The sequence below is a fragment of the Podarcis pityusensis genome (genome assembly GCF_964106645.2).
Source record: "Podarcis pityusensis genome assembly, chromosome: 1".
NCBI classification, from domain to species: Eukaryota; Metazoa; Chordata; class Lepidosauria; order Squamata; family Lacertidae; genus Podarcis; species Podarcis pityusensis.
The window spans coordinates 74,421,529-74,444,597 of NC_138028.1; the positions used below are offsets into that span (position 1 = coordinate 74,421,529).

General features: G+C 39.9%; 1 protein-coding gene across 8 annotated transcripts in view; it reads right to left on the reverse strand.

The window, feature by feature from the left end:
• KCNQ1 (potassium voltage-gated channel subfamily Q member 1) overlaps window positions 1-23,069 on the reverse strand; it is a 329,348-nt gene that overhangs the window by 127,071 nt on the left and 179,208 nt on the right. The gene's annotated exons all lie outside the window — the stretch shown is intronic.

The window sequence follows — 23,069 nt, forward strand, 5'->3', positions numbered from 1 at the left end:
TGGGTTTTCCATGAATTACCCTGGAGAATCAAAATGTACTGTGCTTTTCAAAGAGAGAGAGAGAGAGAGAGAGAGAGGGAGGGAGGGAGGGAAAGAGAGAGAATTTAAAAGAAGGACAAGACGAATATAACATTTTTAGAGCTGCGATACCACACTCTCATTACGTTCAGATCAAAATTCTACTTCTCTCCAACATTCAGCTCAGATGGTGGTGCAGATGGTGAGTCCTGCAAGTTTCAAGCTGAAGCTGGCTGTACAAAGTGTTGATTGGCCAATCACCAATAAAGATATCCCCATTTTTCCAAGGCAGAGAAACAGGGTTTTGAAGTTTCCTTTAAAGTCAAAATTAGTAAGGTAATGAACGAACAAATAAAAGCATGGAGCATTTGGTGTGCATTATCTATCTATGTGGGCATGTGTGCATCTGAACCCTCATGGATGGGTTAGTGAGGTTGACAATTAAGTCAGTGTTCAGTTTAACACATGAGTTGGGCAGAAGCCAAACTAACAAACTAGCCAAACTTGACAATTCACTGGAGCACATTGCAACATGTTTCAATACATGCTGAAACAGGGCTACAGTGAGTTCTGGCTGATATGCTGTTCTGGTGGAGCGGATGTCCAATGGGAGGAGGGAGTTGCTTAAGGGAGGGGTGGGAGGATGGCCCATTCCCACTGACGGAATCCCTGACAGAGTGGGTAGTATTCTATGTGATAAGCAAGCATGAGAAGCCCTGCCAACGTAGTGGGTGAACTGTCATCACACCAAAGCAAATTTTCTTCGTTAGAAATTGCAATGCCAATCAATCACCCATCCACAATGAACTGGTCTGTTACATTAAATAAATAAATAAATAAATAAATAAATAAATAAATAAAGTAGTAGTAGTAATAATAATAATAATAATAATTTATTTGTACCCCACCCATCTGGCTGGCCTTTCCCAGCCACTCTGGGCAGCTTCCAACAAAGATTAAAAATACATTAAAATGTCACACATTAAAAACTTCCTTAAACAGGACTGCCTTCAGATGTCTTCTAAATGTCAGGTAGTTCTTTATCTTATGACATCTGATGGGAGGGCGTTCCATAGGGCGGGCGCCACTACTGAGAAGGCCCTCTGTCTGGTTCCCTGTAGCTTTGCTTCTTGCAGTGAGGGAACCACCAGAAGGCTCTCGAAGCTGGACCTCAGTGTCTGGGCTGAATGATGGGGGTGGAGACCGCTCCTTCAGGTATACTGGGCTGAGGCCATTTAGGGCTTTAAAGGTCAGTACCAACACTTTGAATTGTGTTCAGAAACGTATTGGGAACAAGGTTTTTTCTCCTGTTTCAGAGGATAGGACCCAAACCAATGGATTCAAGTTACAAGAAAGGAGATTCTGACTAAACATTAGGAAGAACTTGCTGGCAGTAAGAGCTGTTCGACAGTGGAACAGACTCCCTCGGGAGGTTGTGGAGTCTCCTTCATTGGAGGTTTTTAAGCAGAGGTTGGATGGCCATCTGTCATGGATGCTTCAGTTGAGATTCCTGTGCTGCACGAGGTTGGACTAGATGACCTTTGGGGTCCCTTTCAACTCTACAATTCTATGATTCTATTGATGGGATGGGCTGATCTAAGTCTTGTAGGCACACCAAGAAATTGTTCCATTGAACACAGCAGGACTTACATTTGATTTGACATCTCATTTTAAAAGTAACGCCAAATACTCTGAAATTGAAACTGAGTATAATATAGGCACATTGCTTGGCACGTAAAACATATCCAATGTTTAAAAGAGAAAAGTATTTTTATTTATTCAATGTGGCACTATAAATCTAGTTTAGAATTATTATTTTGTGTTTTAGAGTTGTCTAGTTCTTTCCAAATTAGACCCCAAATTAATAATTTGAATGCTATCCATAATAATTCTCAATCTTCCATAAGGAAGTTTTCCTTTAATTTTCCAAAAATAAATTCACACGGGCAGTTTGCAGTTTATAGGCCAAATGCCAAGAATTTATAATGGAAAATGCTAGTTAAATTGCTGTTTTCTGTCTAGAGTCCTGTTTAAAGCTTAATATTAAATCATGTAAGATTGTGATGAAAGTTTTGTTTGTAAGATCTAAAGTTCACATTCACATCCAAATTCTAATATGAGGCACTAATATTTTCCTTCAGTTTCTTTCCCCTTTTAATACTTAAGAGAACAAAAATGCCAAAACATTTTCACAAAGTCTTCTCAGCATACCACAATAAAGGAAGATGGAGCAGGCAGTGAGGAGAGTCATGGGCTGTTTCATAGCTAGTGGACGATCATTTACCTATGATTGCAACTTTACTGATATTGGCTGCTCCAGTGAGCCCAGTGCCTAATAGGTACATTTTTTCAAAAAAAAAAAGTTGCAAGCCGTTAAGCATTGCTCATTTGAGACAAGAATTCATATAAATTGAATGTGTTTGGAAAGACTTCAGTACAGCACAGGCTTCAGTCCAGGCTGCTGCAAAGAGAAGTACTGTTAAGTGGCGGCAGCAATCCATACCATTGCTGCTGTCACTAGCCAGAAGTTCATTCGCCATACAAGTAGCCATTTTGCTGGTCTTGGGGGTGGGGGTGGGGGAAGGCAACCGTCGGCAAATGTTTTAATGGGGAAAGGAAGCTTGCACAGCAAGATGGATACGATAGGACACATGCAGTGAAGGCAGAACAGCTTGCAAATGGGAACAGAGAAAGGTGATACATTTGGAGGGAATAAAAGAACAGTGCGGAAACGAGGCAGCTTGCATGTGAGGTGGGTTTGTGGAAGCAAAGTGGTTCTCAAAAACTCTCTTATCTGGTTCTAGATAGTTATGGACAGTTAAATTGTTTATTTAGTGCCATTTCTGTACATTACAAAAATGTTCCCAAAAAAGAGATTACCTTCACAATAAAAGGAGTTAATAGGTATTCCTATTTATATTAACAAATCGTGTTAACATGTTAACACTCATATTTTATTAAAATGGTAGACAAGTCATAAAGCAACCATCTGTTGGACCTGATACCTTGCTGATCAGTTGATAGTCTTAAATGACTAACTTAAATTAGAGGCTACCCACCAGGGTGAGGTTGCAGTGTGTGTGTGTGTGTGTGTGTGTGTGTGTGTGTAAGGAAATAATGCAGTTTGGATTTGGAGAAGGACCACTGCAGAGCAGGGAGTTTTTAAACTGGAGGGTTGTTGTTTTTCTTGGCTAAAACTGGAGGCAACTATTACTTTGTAGGGGCTCTCGTGCAGGGCTGGTAGTTGTATTGTCTGCTTTGGGAACCTGTTTGCTTCAAATATTATCTACTTGTGTATCCGGTAAACAGAATGATGTTAGAACGATACCACAGATCTCTAGTACGGTCTCTTTTCAATGAAAGTTTCTACTGCTGTGCAAAGTGGGATGAGAGCAGCTCTTTCCTCTTTGAACAATAATATAATTAACACCATGATATACTGTACTTTTCCGTGTATAAGACGAGGGGTTTTTTTACGATAGAGTAATGTTTAAAAATTGGTGTCGTCTTATGCATGGGTAGTGCAGAGTGGGGACTGGGGGTTGGTTGCTGCTGCGAGCAGGAGATTGTCATGGTGTTAGTGTGGGTGATTGGTGACTGTGGCAAGGGCTTTTTTTGATTGGCTGCTGCAGCGGCAATTGGGCGGGCAATAGGCGGCTGCTGGAGGCAAGCTGTCAGACGTTAGGTGGCTTGTGCGTTGTGTGCGATAGGAAGCGTTGTTAAGGCACGTGAGTGATTTTCGGCAACCCCCCCTCCAAAAAAAGTTGAACAACTCCCCGCCCCCAAAATAAGCTCAACAACTCTGGTCAATCCTCCCCCAAAAGTTCAACAACTCTGGGCAATCGCTCCCCATTTTTTGAGTCCCCCACAGGCTTGTTATACATGGAAAAATATGGTATGTTTTTTCGCTTTTAAACTATTATTTCCTTCTACAAATTTAAGGTAAGGAAGTATTATTGTTTATAACTAGGCAGCTGGTCCTTCATGGGTTTCTATATGTTGTCAAATCACACTTGCATAATTTCTTCTTCCTTCTTCCTGAGAAGTTATATGCTACTGAATGTACAGAAACTGCTAGCAAGTGATTAACATTTTCCTCAAACAGAATAAAATATTCAATATACCACAGACCTCAAGTATTTCTTTCCAGGCAAAGTTTTAGTTCAGTAATGTGGCCCAAGGGGAAAAAGTGCAACACCTCCCTCTCCCCTGGGCCATCTTGTCAAAATACTTAAATCATTTCCCCCCATATGGGACAATGTTATATTTTCTTATGCATAGTAGAGACAACACAAACACACACACACACTCACTTACATCAGGGGGAAAATGTCTCAGGTACTAGCTTTCTCAGCAAATTGCACTGAAGCAGCATCAGGAAAATATTAGGAGCTTTCTATGTATTTTGCCTAGCACAATGGTCATTTAAATTCCATACCCGGGGTACTTTATACTTGGGTTCAATAGTGTGAATAACATTCTACTCAGTGGTGATTCATGGGGTAGTGAGGTCCACCAGGTGTTGGGTAGATTCATTCGGACTCCCCAATCCAGATCTCCCCATAACTCCACCATAACCTTGTCCCATCCTGATGGGTGCACTGCCAGCCCTTGAAGGATGCCATAATATTTACTCCTCCCGTGAGTTGCTGCTGATCCCACTGTGGCTAAATGTGGATCCTGCAGCTAACAAGGGGGCAGAGATTTTGGCCTGAACAAACTGCAGCTTCACTTCTCCTAGCCATCTTATGCATAGTATTGTACAAGGTACTGAAAGAATGCATTAAATTAGGTGAGGTCATAATGGACTGAAAAGGTCCCCAGAATACCATGCAAGCAGTATTGCTCAATTTGTCTCTAAGGCCCCAGCATTGCAGACATGAATCTTGCAAGTTGCAAAAAAAAAAAAAAGCCCCTACTCCCATGTAAAGCCACAAGTCGTACTTGTGCATCACCACTAGGAGTGACATACTCAGACCTGGCAAAAGGAAGCATATAGATGTAGTGTAGATATAGACAGATTGGGTACCAAAATTCCATAATTTATTGTTTATTTATCCTGCCTTTCCAGCCAAAATTGCATCCAGCAAGTTGTCTACCAACAAAGGAAAGTACATCTAAAAATAATTCAAGAACAATACGAAATAATTCAAATTTGTCACTTTTTTTTTAAAGCCGAGAATCACCAGCCTGCCCTGCATCAAAACCAGCTTAAAATTATTCTGCAAGGCAACTTGAAACAAAATTGTCTCAGCTTGCTCCAGAAGGTCAACAGCGTCAGTTAGTAAAACTTGCAAACTTCAAGGGGAAGAGCCATCTTCAAGTGAAATGTCACTGCTGAACAGGTTTCACTCTTAGTCAATGCTAATATTGCTTCTCAACAGTAAGGCAATGGTAGCAGGGCCCCATCTAAAGATCTGGATACTTGGAGAGGCAACGGCAGGTGACTCTCTGATGTTTTTATGCATCTTGCTAAAACACTTTCCACTTGTGTTAACATCCTTATCACGACAAGTTGTCCCCTTTATGACATGAAAAAGCTTATAATGATTTAAGTTGCATCCCTTCTGACTTCCAGAAATTAAGCACAAACCTTTTCCTAGATACACTTCTTCAATTAAAACACTTTCTTAAAAAGTATCTCAGAAAAATATACAGTATATATGATGAAGTGTGTGTGTGTGTGTGTGTCGAAAGTTAGCAAAATGCAACACAAAACAAAAGTAAATGAATTAGTCAGAATTAAGACCCTGACTACAATTTTTTAAAACTCCAAGAGTTCCTATTTTTAAGTGAGAGTTTATAATAGAAGCAAAATATAAAATAAATATTATATAATATTTATATAAAAACAAAGCAACTGCTGCAGAATTGAAAAAGGTGTGTGGGTTCAAGATTTAGTTTTTCAGTCTCTTTACAAAGGACAAGTGTGTTGCTTCTAAATCCAGGAACAAAATCCAAATCTTTTGATCAGAAAACAAACAGAGCTATGTTTGCCCTTATACTGCTGTACTTTGATATCTCATGCTCTCTACAATTATTTAGATGGTAAAAAGGGGAATTGTGAAAAGCACTATGCAACCACAAATGACATCATGCTAACCCTTGTTACTGAGTTCCACCCTCAGGTCAAATGCATATGAGTCACTGTCTAGCTTAAATGAATGATGTCATCTTATATTACCTCTTTAGCAACAAAATTCATGGGTGTCTTTCAATTGTCTGTTCTTAAAAGACCTGGTGCTATTATGTGATGTTACCAAGATTTTGGAGCGGGAAGTGGGGGAAGAATCCTTGTTGAAGCTGTAAAAAGGCAGGAAATGACCACATCGCTCTCACACCTTTGAAATGTGATGACATTCAGCAGGGGGAAAAAACCCTTGAGTTGGAGTTACTGGTAACCAAATTAGGAACTCGAAAGCAAGAACCAAACAAGCGTGAAACTAGGTTTTTAAACTAAAAGCAAACAAACCAGCCATTTACAGTGTTATCTCCTACATCTCTACTTAGAAGTAAGACCCATTGTGTTAAACAAGAACTAAGTGTGTTACTATTATGCTGTAGCCTAAAGACCTGTTGCTGTCAAATATATAAAACTGCACGCTATATACACATATCCCTCTATAAAGGAAAATTATGGTATAGTTAGAATTAACTTAGAATTAATTTTTTTGCAGCTGTGGAAGACTTCTATGTTATTTCAGGAGGATCCAAACTAAAATGAGCTACTTATAATAAATTTGATTAGCAGAGATAAGAGGGGATAAAGAAATAAGTGGAAGGGCACAATTTTCTTTAAAGATCATCCATCGTTACACTTCAATTTTCAGTATGCAGAGATAGAACTACCTACTGAATCATTCACTCACATTAAAATCAAGCTACAGCGCTATCATATCCATGTCTACTCCGAAGTAAATCCAACTGAGTTAAAGTGCCTTACTGTGAGGTAAGCGGGTACAGGATTGCCGGTGGGTAGAGAAATCCAAATTTTATGGTATCATTTTCTAACCAGACAGGCTTCATTTCCCCCCAAAGCCTTCTACTTCAGTGTTAAGACAATAGCTTTAAGTTTGCATACATGATAATGTATTAAAATATACACTCGTCCTATATGGGGGGAATGGCAAAAATAATAAAATTAACTGTTAATCCAAGCAACACACACACACACAGCTTAAATTTGGCATGCACAGATGCAGATTCCTGAATCCCAGTGAGAACCTAGGCTACACTCTCTGTTAACAGAGCTTTCCATCAGCCTTAAAGCACACAACCTGTTCCTCCCTTCTGCCCTCTTATCTCTGCACTTCCTGAGAAGTCATCTGACTCATTCTATTTTGAATGTTTTCCACCCTCCTATGGATCTCCTCCAATCTGGCGTCACTTCACATTCAGTGCTCTGGATTTCTAGGGCACTACTCTCTAGTGACTTGACTTCTACCATCAGCTAGAGAAGGGTTCAATTGTCGGACTTTCTGTGATTCCTCTTAATGCTAAGATGAAGGGCTTTGTATTACCAGCATTATATGGGTGTGTGCATGTAAGCAAGAAACTAGTCATTATAGCTTTTAGCAACTGGATATTTTAAAGACAACAACAACATCCTAAGTAAACTTATTTTTATTTCAGTTTGCTTAGTCAAGTTCAAGTAAAAACAGGGACCAGATTGCTTGATTCCCTCTAAAGTAATTCTGTTTTTCCAGATTCCAATGGACATGCTCTACAAAGAGCCTGCAAGTTCATCTCTAGGTGTCTATGCTACAAAACAATAATATCCATGCTAAAGAAAAAGAAAAAGTTGCCTGAAGCAGAGCTGCACCACCTATTTAAACTACCGAAAATATTAACAATATTTGTTTTTTTAAAAGGCTCAACGGTGCGCTCCATCACTGACCCCAACACACACATCATGTAATCAACAGTCAGTTCATTTTCAGAAGCATGTTTCGATATGTCCTAGTGGTCAACACATCTGTGTATTTTGAGATAAGAGGAGGATGAAGAGCTTGCACTAACTTTCTTGCAGCTACATCTGTAAGGGCTCATCCAGATGACAGCTTTCTCTCTAGAGCTGGTTTTAAAACACAAGTGGGGGAAATGATTCCAGAAGAATAAGGCACCAATCAGGGAAACAACTGCTATTTTGAACTGTGTCTTATATACTGATCCTGTTAGCCTCTGCACTGCCTTTTGAACTAGTAGGAATGAGCAAGCAGATAGTCACACAGTACTTGTGTTGACTGTGGTTCACATGCAAAAATAGATCTTAGTTTAAAATAAATTACGACTTGATACAAATGAAGGCTTTACTCCTCCCCAACTCCTGACCGTGTGGCACAGAGGAAGGAAACAAACCATAAGCAGACCAGAGTCTGGCTTGTAATGGCATGTGAACCTGGGCTCCTGACTTGTCTCTTTCCAAACAAACCATGGGCAGAAGCCAAGGTTTATCCCTGGCAAATTAATGGTGGTTTGTTTGGAGAAAACAAAACACGAGCCCAGGTTCACATGCCGTGAGAAACCAGACTCCCTGATTTGCTTATGGTTTGTTTCCTCCCCCATACAGCATAGTCAGGGGCAAAAGTAAAGGAGCAAAGCAAAGCAATTGTGGTTTGATGCTGCATGCAGACACAGCCAATGAATTAGTATGCTAACAGTGGGTATAAAAGACAAAGCCTGAAATTTCCACTCCAATACCAAATGGAATCCAGTTCAGCTGTCTTTTGTGGTCCATTCAATCTGTGTTGCATTTTGTGGCCACTACAAATGTTCAGATCTCATTGGATCTGTTTTGGGGGTCCCACACCTTACTAGTTCCCCCACTCTAAATATATTTGCTTGGGTCTCCCCGAGCCTGCTGAGCCCTCCCTCTTGTACATGAGCCATGCCACCTTTGGTTACATAAGGGTCAGCAATCACACCATAATGCTCTAAATAAAGGTAACAAAGGGATTGATTGCCACAAGATGTTCAGCTTGTGTAGGTCGCGTTGAAAAATATTTGATAAAAATTACAGAGCGCAGATCTATCAATGATGATTCATTATAGCAACTAAAAATGGACCCTCCCGTATTTAGAAGCAGTTTTATCTCTGAATACTTCATGCTGGGGCCAATCAACAGGGAGTAGCTATCTCCCTAATGCACTATCTCTATGTGATATCCAGCAAAGTACGTAATCTCCTCAAGCCTCTCCGGAAGAAATATCGTCACAGTTTCTTCCACTCTGTCCTTTGGTCTAGTGGTTCTATTTCAACACCTGTGCTTGACAGCAAGAGTCACTTGTGCTACTTTGCTGACAAATCACTGAAATAGTGGCACAACATAACAGCTGCACCAAAATGGAGACTTTCTCTGGGCAGGGGTGGGAGTGGTGCTGCCCATTCACCACTGCTACAACCCTTGATAGTTTTGTGCCGTCAAAACATTATTAACCGTTGAGGATGTTGAGCTTCCCAAAGGCAAGAAGGGCCTTAAAGATGCACTTTTGTTTACATTATCCTTTTGTTTGAAGACCTTGCTTTATTCAGGATTCAGATATGAGAAAGTATTTATAGATTTTTGCCTTTTGGGGGTTGGATTTAATTTCTTTTAGCATTATGAGGATGTCTTTTGAAGGGAGATATATGACTTAAATATCAGTAGCCTCCTGTTTATTGGTAAGTGAAGAATCCACACTGTGTGCTTTTTTCACTCGATATTCTCCCAACCCTCTAGAACAGATTTGGGGATGACATTGAAGATATGAGGGGAAAAGGAGGAGGAAGTTTCATTGTACTAGCATATTGCCTTCCACCAGTCAGCTGAATGCCCCAGAATTTTTAAATGTATGCCCAACTTCTGTTCACTATGTGTATGAATCGTACAGCATTGCATTTTTCCCCCTTCAGTGTCATAACTTTAATACATTTATTTAATATGTTTGTATTGGTTTCATGGTTCTCTTTGCAAATTTTACCATTCTGTGATTCTATCACCTTCTATCTCTTTTTCCATGTTGCCCCAATGGCATAGGATGCTTCTCTGTTTTGAACTTTCAGTATTGCTGTGTGTACTTTACAATTAATTGTAAACCAGGAAGAGAAAAGGCAGTTTTACCAGGAGATCATAATGTATAAATGAGGCCATTGTCTTAAGGGAGTAAGGTTTAAACACTCATATGTGGTAGTTAAAAAGAATTATAACAGGCTATTGTTTCCATGAATAGATTTCCCATGTAGCAATCAACACCTTATCATTAACATTAATCACCAGTCTTGAAGATCAAACAAGCACTTCTTGAAAGTTCTAACTTGGAGCATGGATGTTTTGCATAAAAGTCTGGATTTTAATGTAAGTAATGGTACCCACAAAAAGAGTTCTTTGTTTTCTTTTGATATTTATAGATTGATATAAAATCCAGTAAGTGCTATAATTCATAAGCTGTACATCTCCATGCCAAACTAAATGTTGCATGCAACTGCATGTTAAGCTTTGCCCTGGCAATCTTTTTTTGTTTGCTTCTTTAATAAAACAAGCTGATGTATGATACAGTAATTTCAAGGAGTGCTCTGGCGGGGAGTGCTTGCTCTATTCCCCTTGGGTCATTTTCCCACTCAATAACTCCCCTCCCCCAATTTCTTTTCTTCCAGGAAGGAAAACAGCCAGGGGGGCAATTTTGAATAGAAAAACAATGCCAAGATGAAATGTTTAAGCAGCCCCTCCTCTCCCCACTGGCAGAAAAGCAGCTTTGGGGTGTCCCTGAGTGGTAAAAAGGTTCAAGGTTGAAGAATTAAGCTGATTCTCCTCTCCTTACTCACCTCAAGGTCACAGCATTTTGTGCTTACTCTGACTTTAATGTTACATGCATGTGTGTATACAACCAAAACATCTATCTATTCCTTCTCTGTTGGAAGATGTTATGCTACTGTAGTAAACCCAATTAATGATACCACCACTGCACAAATAAAGGGAGCTAATGGGGGGGGGGGAATCCATAACCTTTCAATTCATTGTGATCTTGATGACTATGGCAGCTTCATTCCATTAACTTGAGCCATCTTGTTCACAAAAGTCTATGATTTTAAAAAGTCCAGATTTTTAAGGAACGTTAATGTTACCCTTCAGTCATTACTCAAACATACAACAAGGATTATCCAAATGTAGGATTAGGGAGCTGGGACCATCATTGGGTCACAGGAATGTTTTGAGGTTGATTCCCAGTCTGCAACGGGCATCCTATATAGCACAAAGGCCCTGCTGCACTTTAGCACACAGATGGGATAAATGAGTAGGGCTCCAGACATTTCTATTTGTGGGCACCTTTTGGAAAATGTTGGGTGCCCTGGAATGTCAGCACAGTTGGACTTCTGTGCTAAGGGATGTACTTTCCTAAGTGCTCAGATCAAAACTGGAAATCAACTGTAATTTTCACAGTACTGTAATTTCAGTGGGTGGAAAGTGAGGTCAATGCTAAACTATTTGGATAAACCTCACTCCTTAGGCATCTGTTTTGTTTCACTCTTGCCATAATCTCAACGTTTTTTGGCCCAGTTCTCTCATGCACATTAAGCACCACGCAAAGCACAATGGCTATATGTAATGCATTAGTGCTGTGCAGCTGGGACCACTGGCAGCTCCTGTGTATCAGAAAAGAGGTTAAGCCTGGCTGTGATACAAAAGCCTAATTTCATACAAAACGTACCAACTTCCCATAAAGATCAAGCTCCAGGGAGAAATCATCGCAGGCCCGAAAGGACAGTGAGACACTATGAGAAAAGGTCAGTCCTGCAGCTGGCATTAAAATAACTTCCTAATCTGAAGCAAAGTTTCTCTAATTGCTTGTGCTACAGTGCTCAGCGTTCACACCCTATTTGCACTCACGTAATGTGAGCGAGGCATTGGATATATTTGAAGTCAGATCATTATTACATTAAAGAATGGGGATGTCCCTTTTTTTACTAGCTTCAAGAGGCTAGTGTAAGGCTGGTCTAGTGGCCTAGCCCTTTATAGTCAGGTGACTCCAAAATACATGTAAATAGCAGGTGCTGTTTCTTTGCAGGCAAAGAAAATAGAACTTCTTGCTTTGTATTTGAAAGAACAGTATTTCAATTTTTGCATATGATTCTAAACTGATACTTCAGCACAAAAAGCGCACATCATGCATAGTTAAAAAAACACACCACACATTTCTTCATTGAAGTTTCTTCTTGACTGTAGCTAACAGCATGAGCTCAATTAGGGCGCATGCTAAGTTGGTTTTTTATAAAAAATAAAATGAGCACAACTTTAAGCAGAACAATGGTGTTTTTTCTCATTCACTTAGTACTTCCTGTAATCTGGAAGCGTGAATACCCAAGCTGCAATCACCATTTGGGTCAAATGAAAACCAACAAAGAATAAACCCCACCAATATAGAAGTCATGTCCTGACACAGATTAGTCAAATCTAAAAATACAAAGCAGTATATTTGGCAACAATTAAAACGGACTGTTTCTTGCATGGGTAGGTGTGTAACGTTTTAAAAATTACAATATTCAGTTCTGAAGAATCTCTAATTAGATATTCAGAAGATATGGCTAGAAGAAGAATATCTGTTTATCCAAAACAGTAACTTTCAGTTTGGTTTCCTGCTGATATGAAACCTTTTAGGCATCTCTGTGCAACGCTGGAATCAGGAGCCCTACGGATCAGAAACTGGAACCTAACTCCCTGGGGCTGCAGGGAGTTGTTCCAGCTGAAGCTACCATGGCGCCACTGGTGTAGATAGAAGTCCCAGATCTGCGACTTCCTACGGTCTTGGCAATTTGTTGCTAGGGAAGGTCAAAAGGCTCAGCCTTTGTACCATGAGACTACTGGCCTTTAGCCAATGCTTCTCCCTGCTGCCTGTTTCAAGATACTTGTCCACCCTCAGTGCCTGACAATTTCAAAGAGAGACCCTGATGTGTGCCACTGTGTGTGCACATCACAATTCCCCAAAAGCATAGTACAAGAGCTGAATATAGTATTCGGTGTGGAATTCTGCTATGTTTTGGAAGTGGACTTCTATTTTTTATAATTGCAAAAACAAGGAAGTATTTGGAAATGCATGAAAAATGAGTATTTAAATACAGAGGGGTTGCTGAACAAAATTTGCTGCGGCCAAGGTCAACTTGGAAACTCCCTGCCCATCCCCCTAACAATCAGGATAACTTGTGCAAAATGTATAACTTGAAATGCAAATTTGTACTCATAATGTTGACTGTATACATAATTGCTTAGTATTACTATTCAAAAAAATCATGTTTTCTTAGTGTAGAATTCTGGGTTGTTTTTTAAAGCACAGAATACCCACACCCCTGATTTGTATAACTGGTTTTCTTCGAAAACATCATCAAAATATTTAGTGAATGTTTTACTACGTTTCCATAAAGTATGCTTTAAAACAACAAAGAACACAGTAACATTTAATATGATTTTGAACATTTTTTAATGTTATAAAAAATGACCTCCCGATCTGACATTTTCCCACTAATGACTTTTTTTAAAAAAAGAAAAGCTCAAAGCAGAAGTGCTCATTAAAAAAAATTAAAAAATTCAACTGTCAACATTTTATTCCAAAAGAATGCAACAGGCACAGACAATAGTGTGTGGCAGTTATTTATTTGATGAATTATTTCCAATGTGCTGATTTTCATCTGGGGAAACTACAAAAACATATGTCTAGAAATATACAATGTAACCATGACATAAGACTAATTCATACAGTAACTATTAGTCTGCCAGAAACATTAAAATGCTACTCATATAATAATGTATTTATAGAAAAAATGTAAATGTTTCTGAAAGGTAAGAAAGTGCACTTACCATAAAATAAACTAAGGAGATAAAAGTGTAATCCTATATATATATATATATATATATATATATATCCTTTAAAAATCAAGTTATTGTATCAATTGTATTTATGTCATGATTAAATTGTGCATTTGTAGATATATGTTTCTGCACATTTCCCTAGTGAAGGTTGCAACATTTGTCAGAAATTATTTATGAGAAAACTACTGTAGCTTTTGCTGCCTGCTTTCTGCATTTTTGTGTGGCTTCCTCTCTTTCTGGTTAATGTTTTATTCTGGTCAGCTCTGGTTTGGGTAACGATTTTAAAGACACCATGTTGTGCCTTCACAGTGCTTACTGATGGAGAAGAACCTTCACTCCCAAAAAGAATTGTGGGACAGAAAATAATACCAAACGAAAAACTGAGATAAATCTATATTGGCTTATGGGGGTGTACTCCATTGATAAGTTTTCCGCAGGAAGCTGCGCTGACAGTGAATGAATGGGAGCTGTACAAGAGCACCAAAGCATTCCTGTACAGCTTCCACATCATTACAAGGGGTCCTTGAACAGGACAAGGCATCCCTGGATCGCACTCCTGGACTCTGGCCAGGGCTACGCTTTCAATCCAATTTTTTCTAACAACAGCAAAAGTTACAAGTGATTTTAAAAAATCTTAAGTGTCATTTAGCATATCAAACAAGGCATTTCTTCAGCAGTAGTTCTTTTAGCACAATTAAAATGTATTAGTTAAAAGTAATTCTGGTGGGTTCGCCGTGTACCAAATGTGCTAAAATAAATACACTCCATTCACGTCTCCCTTCCATAGACAAACACAGCCTGACACTTCTCAGCTTGAAAAACCGAGTGTACGTGTAAGATGTTTGTGTGGGGAATCCTTGCCTGTAAGCACTTTTGTGGCTCCTCTAGGAATAGAACGTTCTGCTTCTTTGCAAACTAAAACAAGATGGGGTTTTATTCTGAGGTTGTTTCCCTCCCTCCACAGCAGTATTTACAAATGCAAAAACAAAACTTTCCACAGATCTATACTATTCAGATGCAATATTCACAATCACCTAGCTTTTTACTAAAAAAAAAACCACTTCCTCAAGGACATATGACAGGGCTCTCAGTTTGTACAACCTCAACTCATCATTTGATTTCCTACAGATTACCGTATTTTTCCGTGTATAACACGGCCCTGTGTATAACACAACCCCTATTTTTTGGGACTCCAAATAAAGAAATCCCCCATATGCACTATCGATGTATAAGACGACTCCCAATTTTAAACTTGAAACTTCTGTCTTATACACAGAAAAATACAGTAATTTTTACAAGTAGAACCAGTGTTAGAAACTCAGCTATATAAGCTAGGTACCAAATGGTTTCTTAAGCCAGGGTTACAGTCGTCAAAACAGAATGTCTAGTTGCCATTTTGGGGTCAGACGGCTCAAAAGTTGTATTCTTCAATATGACTTTTGGGTTCCTGAAATTCAATCTGATTGTGCAGATAAAGTATCACAGATAGAATTCTACAGGATATGTTGTTAGTGAGTGAAAACAGACAGGATCCAAGGATCCTCAGGCATGCAGCTCCAGATGATGGAGACATCAGGGGCCAACCTGGTACCCGGTCATCTTCACTTGGTCACAAGTGGCCAACAGCCAGGTACAAAATGCACGTTGGCGATTTTCGAATGCTGAGTAGAACTTGATGCAAATATGATTGTATGGCCATCTGACCTCACTCATGAATTGGGCACTTGAACCACAGCTAAGAGAGAATGTTCATTTACCATAAACACCATGGCTCTTCTTAATTCTCAGTTGCTATTAACTATATATACACACACTCTTTGACCCTAATGGATTCAGGGGTCTCTCTAGCCTGCATGCAACCAATATCACCACTCTCCAGTTGTGAGAAGGATTTGCAGTGTGTGTGTGTCTGTGTGTGTGTGTATAATCTTCATCATTTTCAAAAAAAGCCAAAAACATAACAAAGGCTGGCTATAGAGTGAGCAAACAAATATCAATAGGGTGAATAAATTCTTCTTTTAAAGCATATCCAGACCAAAGTGCAATATTAACACCTCTAGCAGTATATTGTCCTCTACGTTATGATTTTATGTGCATTTATCAAATCTCCTGCAGATACTAGATGTCAACTGAGAGCTGATCCTTGAAGTAGAGGCCACCTTAGGTGAAAAGGGTAAGTGATAATGATGGGCCCTTGAATTTTGGAACAGGAAAGATTCTGTGAAAGAAAGCTAGCAGCATACCAAGGAAACAAAAGGGTTCTTTTTGGTAGCACGTAGAGAAGGGATTGGCTACCATTTCCCCTTCACTGGGAATTGGCAGGCTACACCGCTTACTCTAGATCTTGCCAAGTTCTGAATGAGTGTTTTATTTCTCCAGACTAATTATACATCAGCTGAGCAGTATTTGTTCCAGTTGCTCTATAACAGTCTTGTTGAATCGTTGCTGGTTTCTTTAAAATAAAACATCACTACCTATTTTCACTGACGTATTATTACTATCATATACCATAATGTAATTGGTAGGGTAGGTTTACGTTTGAAGTTAATCATTTAACATTTTAAGTACAGCGACTGATAGCAATCTCAAGCTGTCTGAATCAAACAGAACATGCACAGGCTCCCTCACATTATTAATCGACACCTAGCTAATCTCATGTTTATACAGTCGCACCTTGGAAGTCGAACAGCTTAGTTCTCGAATGCAGCACACCCAGAAGTGAACTTTGCGAACTATTTTTGGAAGGTGAACGTCCGACGGGGCTTCTGCAGCTTCCGATTGGCTGCAGGAGCTTCCTACAGCCAATCAAAAGCTGCGCTTTGGTTTCCGAATGTTTTGGGAGTCGAACAGACTTCCGGAACGGATTCCGTTTGGCTTCCAAGGTACGACTGTACAGCCTTTTATTTAAAAAGATGCCCCTCACCTAGCAGCTTGCTGCTGTCTGTGTCTTATGGGATGCCAAGATTAGTGGAGCTGATAAGCTATTCCTCAAGAATAACTGTTTGTCCATCTGGCCCAATGGTGTCTACTCTGAATAGCAACAGTTCTCTCATCACTTTTTATTATTATCATCGAGCATCTTGTTCTCACTGTGGCCACCCAAATGCCTATGGGTAACAGGACCAAATGCAACAGCACACTCCCCACTTGTGATTCGCAGCAACTTGTATTCAAAGGCATATTGCCTCTGACAGTGGTGGTGGAACACAGCTTTTATAGCCGGTAGTCACTGATAGGCTTGTCCACCATAAATTTATCTTATCCGCTTCCAAAGTGATCCAGGTAGGGTGTCGTCACTACTTCTTTGTAGGAGCAAATTTCATATTATAACTCTGTGCTGTGTGAAGAAGGGGCACACTCAGAGGTATGTTTTATGGGTGGGGAGTGCAGCTAGGAGACCTACAAGTAGAACCAGGCTCCTCTGCAAAGCCAAACCAACAGCCAGAAACAACATTTGACCTTATTATCCATACTGAGAACTTGAAATGACATGAAAACTTCCATGCTGGGAGTAATGTTGGCAGCTTTTAGTGCACGATAATTAGACTGAATTGCCACCACCACCACCACCACACACACATATGATTCAGTTTTCCAGGACTGCAACCTTTGAGTTTTAGGTTCAAATGATCCCAAGCCTTGAATAAATAAATAAAAATAATAAAATTGCAAAGCCACCGAACTTCATGAGAATTTTTTTTCCTGAACCATGCCACAGTTCAGACTTAATTGAAAGTTAGCAACTTTCATTAATGTGCCTTGGCTTTTTTATTTTGCAAAGTTTTGATTCAAATATACCAAGCACTTTTGCAGAGTTCAAGTCCTTGAAACCTGCAACCACTGATTTGACCCTGTTCAACAGTTCTCTGCTAACTCTTTTCTTGTTTGTCATCACTAAGAATGTACAGTTTGTTCTAAAATGTCCTTGAAGAACTGGAGTATACTTAATGCCATTTAAATAGAGTTTGAAGCAATCCATTATCACACTTTGTACTACACAGAAACAGTAAACCGTTCGGCCTTTTAGGAGCCAGGACTGAAAGAAGTAAGAGCATAGGGCTTCTACCCATAGCAAATACTCAAATGCAAACAGCATTACATTGTTTTGCAAAGGAATCAAACAATGTGTATTTAGCAGTCCTCTAAATATTACTTTTGCAAATATAAATAATTAATTCATTGTCAGAATCCCAGAATGCAAATGCAGCTGACAGGTTCATATATTGCAATGTAACACTTTAAGAAGTTTCATGAAGCAAAACGTTGAAATATGAGCTTGCTATAGGATTTTGAATATACATACACACACATACACACCGGTGACCAATATGTCCAAGATAACATACTAAAAAATACAAAAGGCAGCAACATCCTACGGGCTGAAAGCTTAAAATGAGACAGCAAGCAAGAGTACGGAAAGCTTCACAGCGTGACGTGGTTTATTAGTGGCCTGAAAACAAAGGGGCAAAACAATTCTGTCCCTTAGAGTGAGAAGCCCTATTATGAAGCCTTTCAACTCCCCAAAGAGTTGCCTTTTGACTCCCTCTCTGCTGTAGGACAAACAAGAAAAGGTAATTAGTATTAGATGATGTTAGACGTTATGTAGCTTGTGACGCTTGTCTAACGAGCTGTCCTGCCAAATTATTATTTTCACATTATCAAAGGAGACGAATACGCACACTCAAAGGCAAGCATATCTGAAAGGGGATTAAAAATTTGTTTTCGTTTGTGAGGACGAAACTACATGTTTTAAGTCAAATACAGGGTTCCTAGCTCCGTGCTTGGGCAGCATTTGCAGGGAAGAAGTGGCAGCTGGGAGGGTTTGCTTAACTCTTATGCGGACTGATTCCTTAGCTGTGGTTCAAGTACCCAAATCATGAATAAAGCAAAGTGTGTGGGAGAGGGTGGAAAGCTATGTTGGTGTGATACTGAGCAAATGGTCATGACTCTGTGTGCGCGCACACACAGTTCCACCTTCACCCTTTTCCTCCTTTCTCTTCTCAGTTGCCCCTTGCACCCTGGCCACCCTCGTTTCCATGCCACTGTCTACTGTTTTGCAGCCCCTTTTGCACATGTGCACACAGACGCTCACTCACACCCATTTTATTATATACATTGCTGTACCTTTAAGATGAACTGGCTCTTAAGAGCATGCCAGTCAGCTACCTTACTTAGAGAAGGTTAGGCAGCCTAACTTCATATAAATCCAGGACTGTGATGTGGCACTACAAATCCTTCAGTGGGGGCTGTGTGATGACACTGTTAGATTTTTATTATAAGTAAAATGTATCTATTTCATATTCATGGATTCTCCACTGAGATTCTGGTTTTGACAAGAGCTGGTTGAAATGCAGTGTGCTTGTTTTCCTAGTGTTCATTTGGCTTAAAACACGACAGCACTCACTCAGTGGGCTTTTACTGCACATAAACACGGGAATTATAAAAACACCATGCTTAAACATTAGCATAATGATAACAATAATCACACTGTTCATTCATCCAGCTCTTCTGCAATCTAATTCTGCGGACTTGTAAAGAGACCTTTGTAATTGCAAGATGGGCATTTAAAGAATCTTTCAAATCCCCACTGGTGACATTGCAATATTGCCCAGTGTCTTGATCCTGCCAAAGTTCAAGACAACTGGTGGGAAGGGAAAAGTTCACCGTCAAATAAGCCTTTGCCAGCAGCAGCCCTAATATGATAATGAGAAAAAATGGTGTAGGATGCTGGTAGGCTGACCAGGTACAATTATGCTCCACATTAGTCTTGTTTTAATTCAGTCAGCTATGATTTCATAGCAGGACAATTTGAGGTTTGGGTGTTGAAGAGAGAGGCAGCTCGAACACTGGCACTCCGTTGTGCTTGGTAAAGAATGTGACTCATGAGTGGGAGAAAACAGTGTAATGAGAGTAATAGTTGTCCGTCCCCCACCCCTCAAGCACAGGCATACAACAGATATTTCATTTATTATGAAACAAGAGCCAGATTAAGTGAATAACTTTCCGTGTATTTACATGGGCACAAAATGTCACTTGGTCCAGCAGCCCTGCCCCTCCTAATGCATTCCTTCTCCTGTGTTGTATGCCTACATATCCTGCTGCACACAAATGATTAATATCTTTCAAGACCTTTAATATGGAACACATGTTTTCTTATTTCCTTTATTAACATAGCTTAGCATCACATACTATGCGGTGCTGTATGCTTACTATAATATTAAATAGGCAGCTACCCTTCTTTGCCAGTTCCCTATTCAAATTATGTTCCACACATTCAGAATTTCTCTCCAGTGTGTAAACAATTTAACATTTCATTTTATGGCAGATCATTCTCCGTAGGATATGGCATCATGCACTATGTTGATTCTGGAATATGTCTGTATAACATACTGCCTATGTGATGTAATCTTGGCTCTGCAAAGGTCCCTTCAAATGAATTTGCCAGAAGGCAATCTCCCATATTGCAATCTTAGCAGCTGCCCAACTCAGGAATGGCCATTTAAAACTTATTAAAGTTACTCTGGCCAACAAGAAGAAAGAAACCAGGGAAGTTATTTTGGACTGTGACCATACAATGAAGAATAATTGCCTTCCACCACCCATGGAATAATGTATGCACACTCACCCTGCGCACACACACAAAGACTTAAAGACATTCAGAAAAATATGGTGCTTTGCTGAAGGGAGGGGAGTACATCTTTTTGGAGACTTTGACTATAAGCTTCTGGAAATGATTACCTGTTTGTTCAATATATCTCTAGCAAAATAAAGCTGGTGGCCAAGGATCACAGATAAAACAGAAATCCTGTAACAAATACACTTTCTTTTTCTGCTTTTCCCCCTCACTTCCTGCTTTTCTTATCTTGTTCTTCTTTGCACTTTATAAAAGTTTTTGAAATCTGAACAATATATTAATACAATTTTTAAAAAATAAATGAAACAATCTAGATTTGACTGGGAGTTGTGAATTTCTATGTGCCTATTTCATATGATGCCTCAAATGGACATCAAGGTGAGGATAAGCAATACAGTGGTACCTCTGGTTAAGAACTTAATTTGTTCCGGAGGTCCGTTCTTAACCTGAAGCTGTTCTTAACCTGAAGCACCACTTTAGCTAATGGGGCCTCCCGCTGCTGCCGTGCTGCCAGAGCACAATTTCTGTTCTCATCCTGAAGCAAAGTTCCTAACCCGAGGTAATATTTCTGGGTTAGTGAAGTCTGTAACCTGAAGCGTATGTAACCTGAAGCGTATGTAACCTGAGGTACCACTGTACATTGAAGTTAAGTCAAAAGATTCTCTCACATACGTAGAATGTTGACAAGAAGCCAAAATGCTTTGCTGGACTAAGCCATTAGGCAAACAGCACCTTATGCACAGAACACCTAATGATATAATTCTGAGAGCTGATGCTATTAGAAATATATTTGCCACTGTTTATATACATGACGGGGAGCTGCAGCCAATACTATAAAATTCACAAGTTTTCAAACATGGGCTGCTTACATTATACAGTGGTACCTCAGGTTACATACGCTTCAGGTTACAGACTCCGTTAATCCAGAAATAGTGCTTCAGGTTAAGAACTTTGCTTCAAGATGAGAAGAGAAAGCATGCTCTGGCAGCGTAGCGACAGCAGGAGGCCCCATTAGCTAAAGTGGTGCTTCAGGTTAAGAACAGTTTCAGGTTAAGTACGGACCTCCGGAACAAATTAAGTACTTAACCTGAGGTACCACTGTATACATTTAAAATTGTAATATGTGAAGAAGCTCTAATTCACAAAACAGGTCAAACAGATTACGTTACTCTGTTTAAGATCTGTTAAATGTGAAAAAATGCATTGTGATAAGAAGCCAGAATTGGCTGAGGTCACCGAAATAGAGCTCGCTCAGAAACTAGGCCAGTGTTTATTGCTTGACATATTCAGCTTTATGAAAAAAATATAGCTCTGTTGACAGTATTTATTCTTGTAAACACATGGTACAAAAAGGCCAAGTCCTTAGAAAGCCCCAGGGACAGCTTAAATTATCTGAAATCTGGATTTTCAAGGGGTGGAATTAATTCTGATGTATTAACAGAGAACCCCTGTTTTGCTTCAGGTAGTAAAATAATACTCCCTCCCCCTTCACTCCCCTCAAGATTCACTGCGGGATATTCAGTCATAGAACATGTGCGGAATTCTATTCCCAGTAATGTGCAGGTCTTTCAAGGAGCTCCAAACTTATTTTGGTTAAAAAATATAAATATAAAAAGAGCTCCCTTATACCTTTTTACTTCTAGAGGCATATGATGGGATAAAAATTGCCATGCTCAGAATTCAACATGAATTGTGCAGGGGGAAGATGGTTCTCCCAGACCCCACTCCCTGTGACACTACGTATAAATCAAGCATCACCACAGAACCTTGCTACAGTGTGGGAACCCAAGAGAGCAACACTCAGGGAGGTACCAGGTCAGGGATGGGCAAACTGCAGCTGGGGGCCACTTGTGACCCTTGGCTTAATTCCATGCAGCCTTTGGCCTAATTTCTTTGGCCTAATTTATATTTAAGAAAAATAAAACTGAGAGGGGCAGGGGGCTCAGGTGGGTAGCAAAGGTGATGTCTAAAAGGTGCCATGGTGCCCACAGCAGTCATGCTGGAGACTCCCATCTTGTGGATAGGGAGAGCCCAGAGGAAGAAAAAGAGATACGAGAAGGGGGAAAGCCAGATAAATGAAGTGATGAGAAAAGGAAAGGGGAAAGCCCTCTGCCAGGTCAGATCTCTACACCTCCTTAAGGCAGCCTGTTAAGTGGGGAAGAAAGGGCAAATAGTCGTACCTTGGACCCCAAATACCTTGAGAGTCGAACGTTTTTGCTCACAAACGCGGCAAACCTGGAAGTGAGTGTTCTGGCTTGTGAATGTTCTTTGGAACCCAAACGCCCGAGCTTCCTGCAGCCAATCGGAAGCCACACGTTGGTTTCCACACGTTTTGGAAGTCAAACGGACTTCCGAAATGGATTCTGTTTGACTTCCAAGGTATGACTATATAATGTATTTAGGACTACACCAGTAAGATGAACAACATCTGGTTTTATTTATTTGTTTCTGTTATATAGTTTTCAGTCTGGCCTCGAGCCTGCTCAGTTCCAACTTTCCTCAAGCACCACCTTTTGGCCACTAGGTGCCAACCACATAAACCATATAGGCGACATTGCTCATCACTGGATTCACCCGCA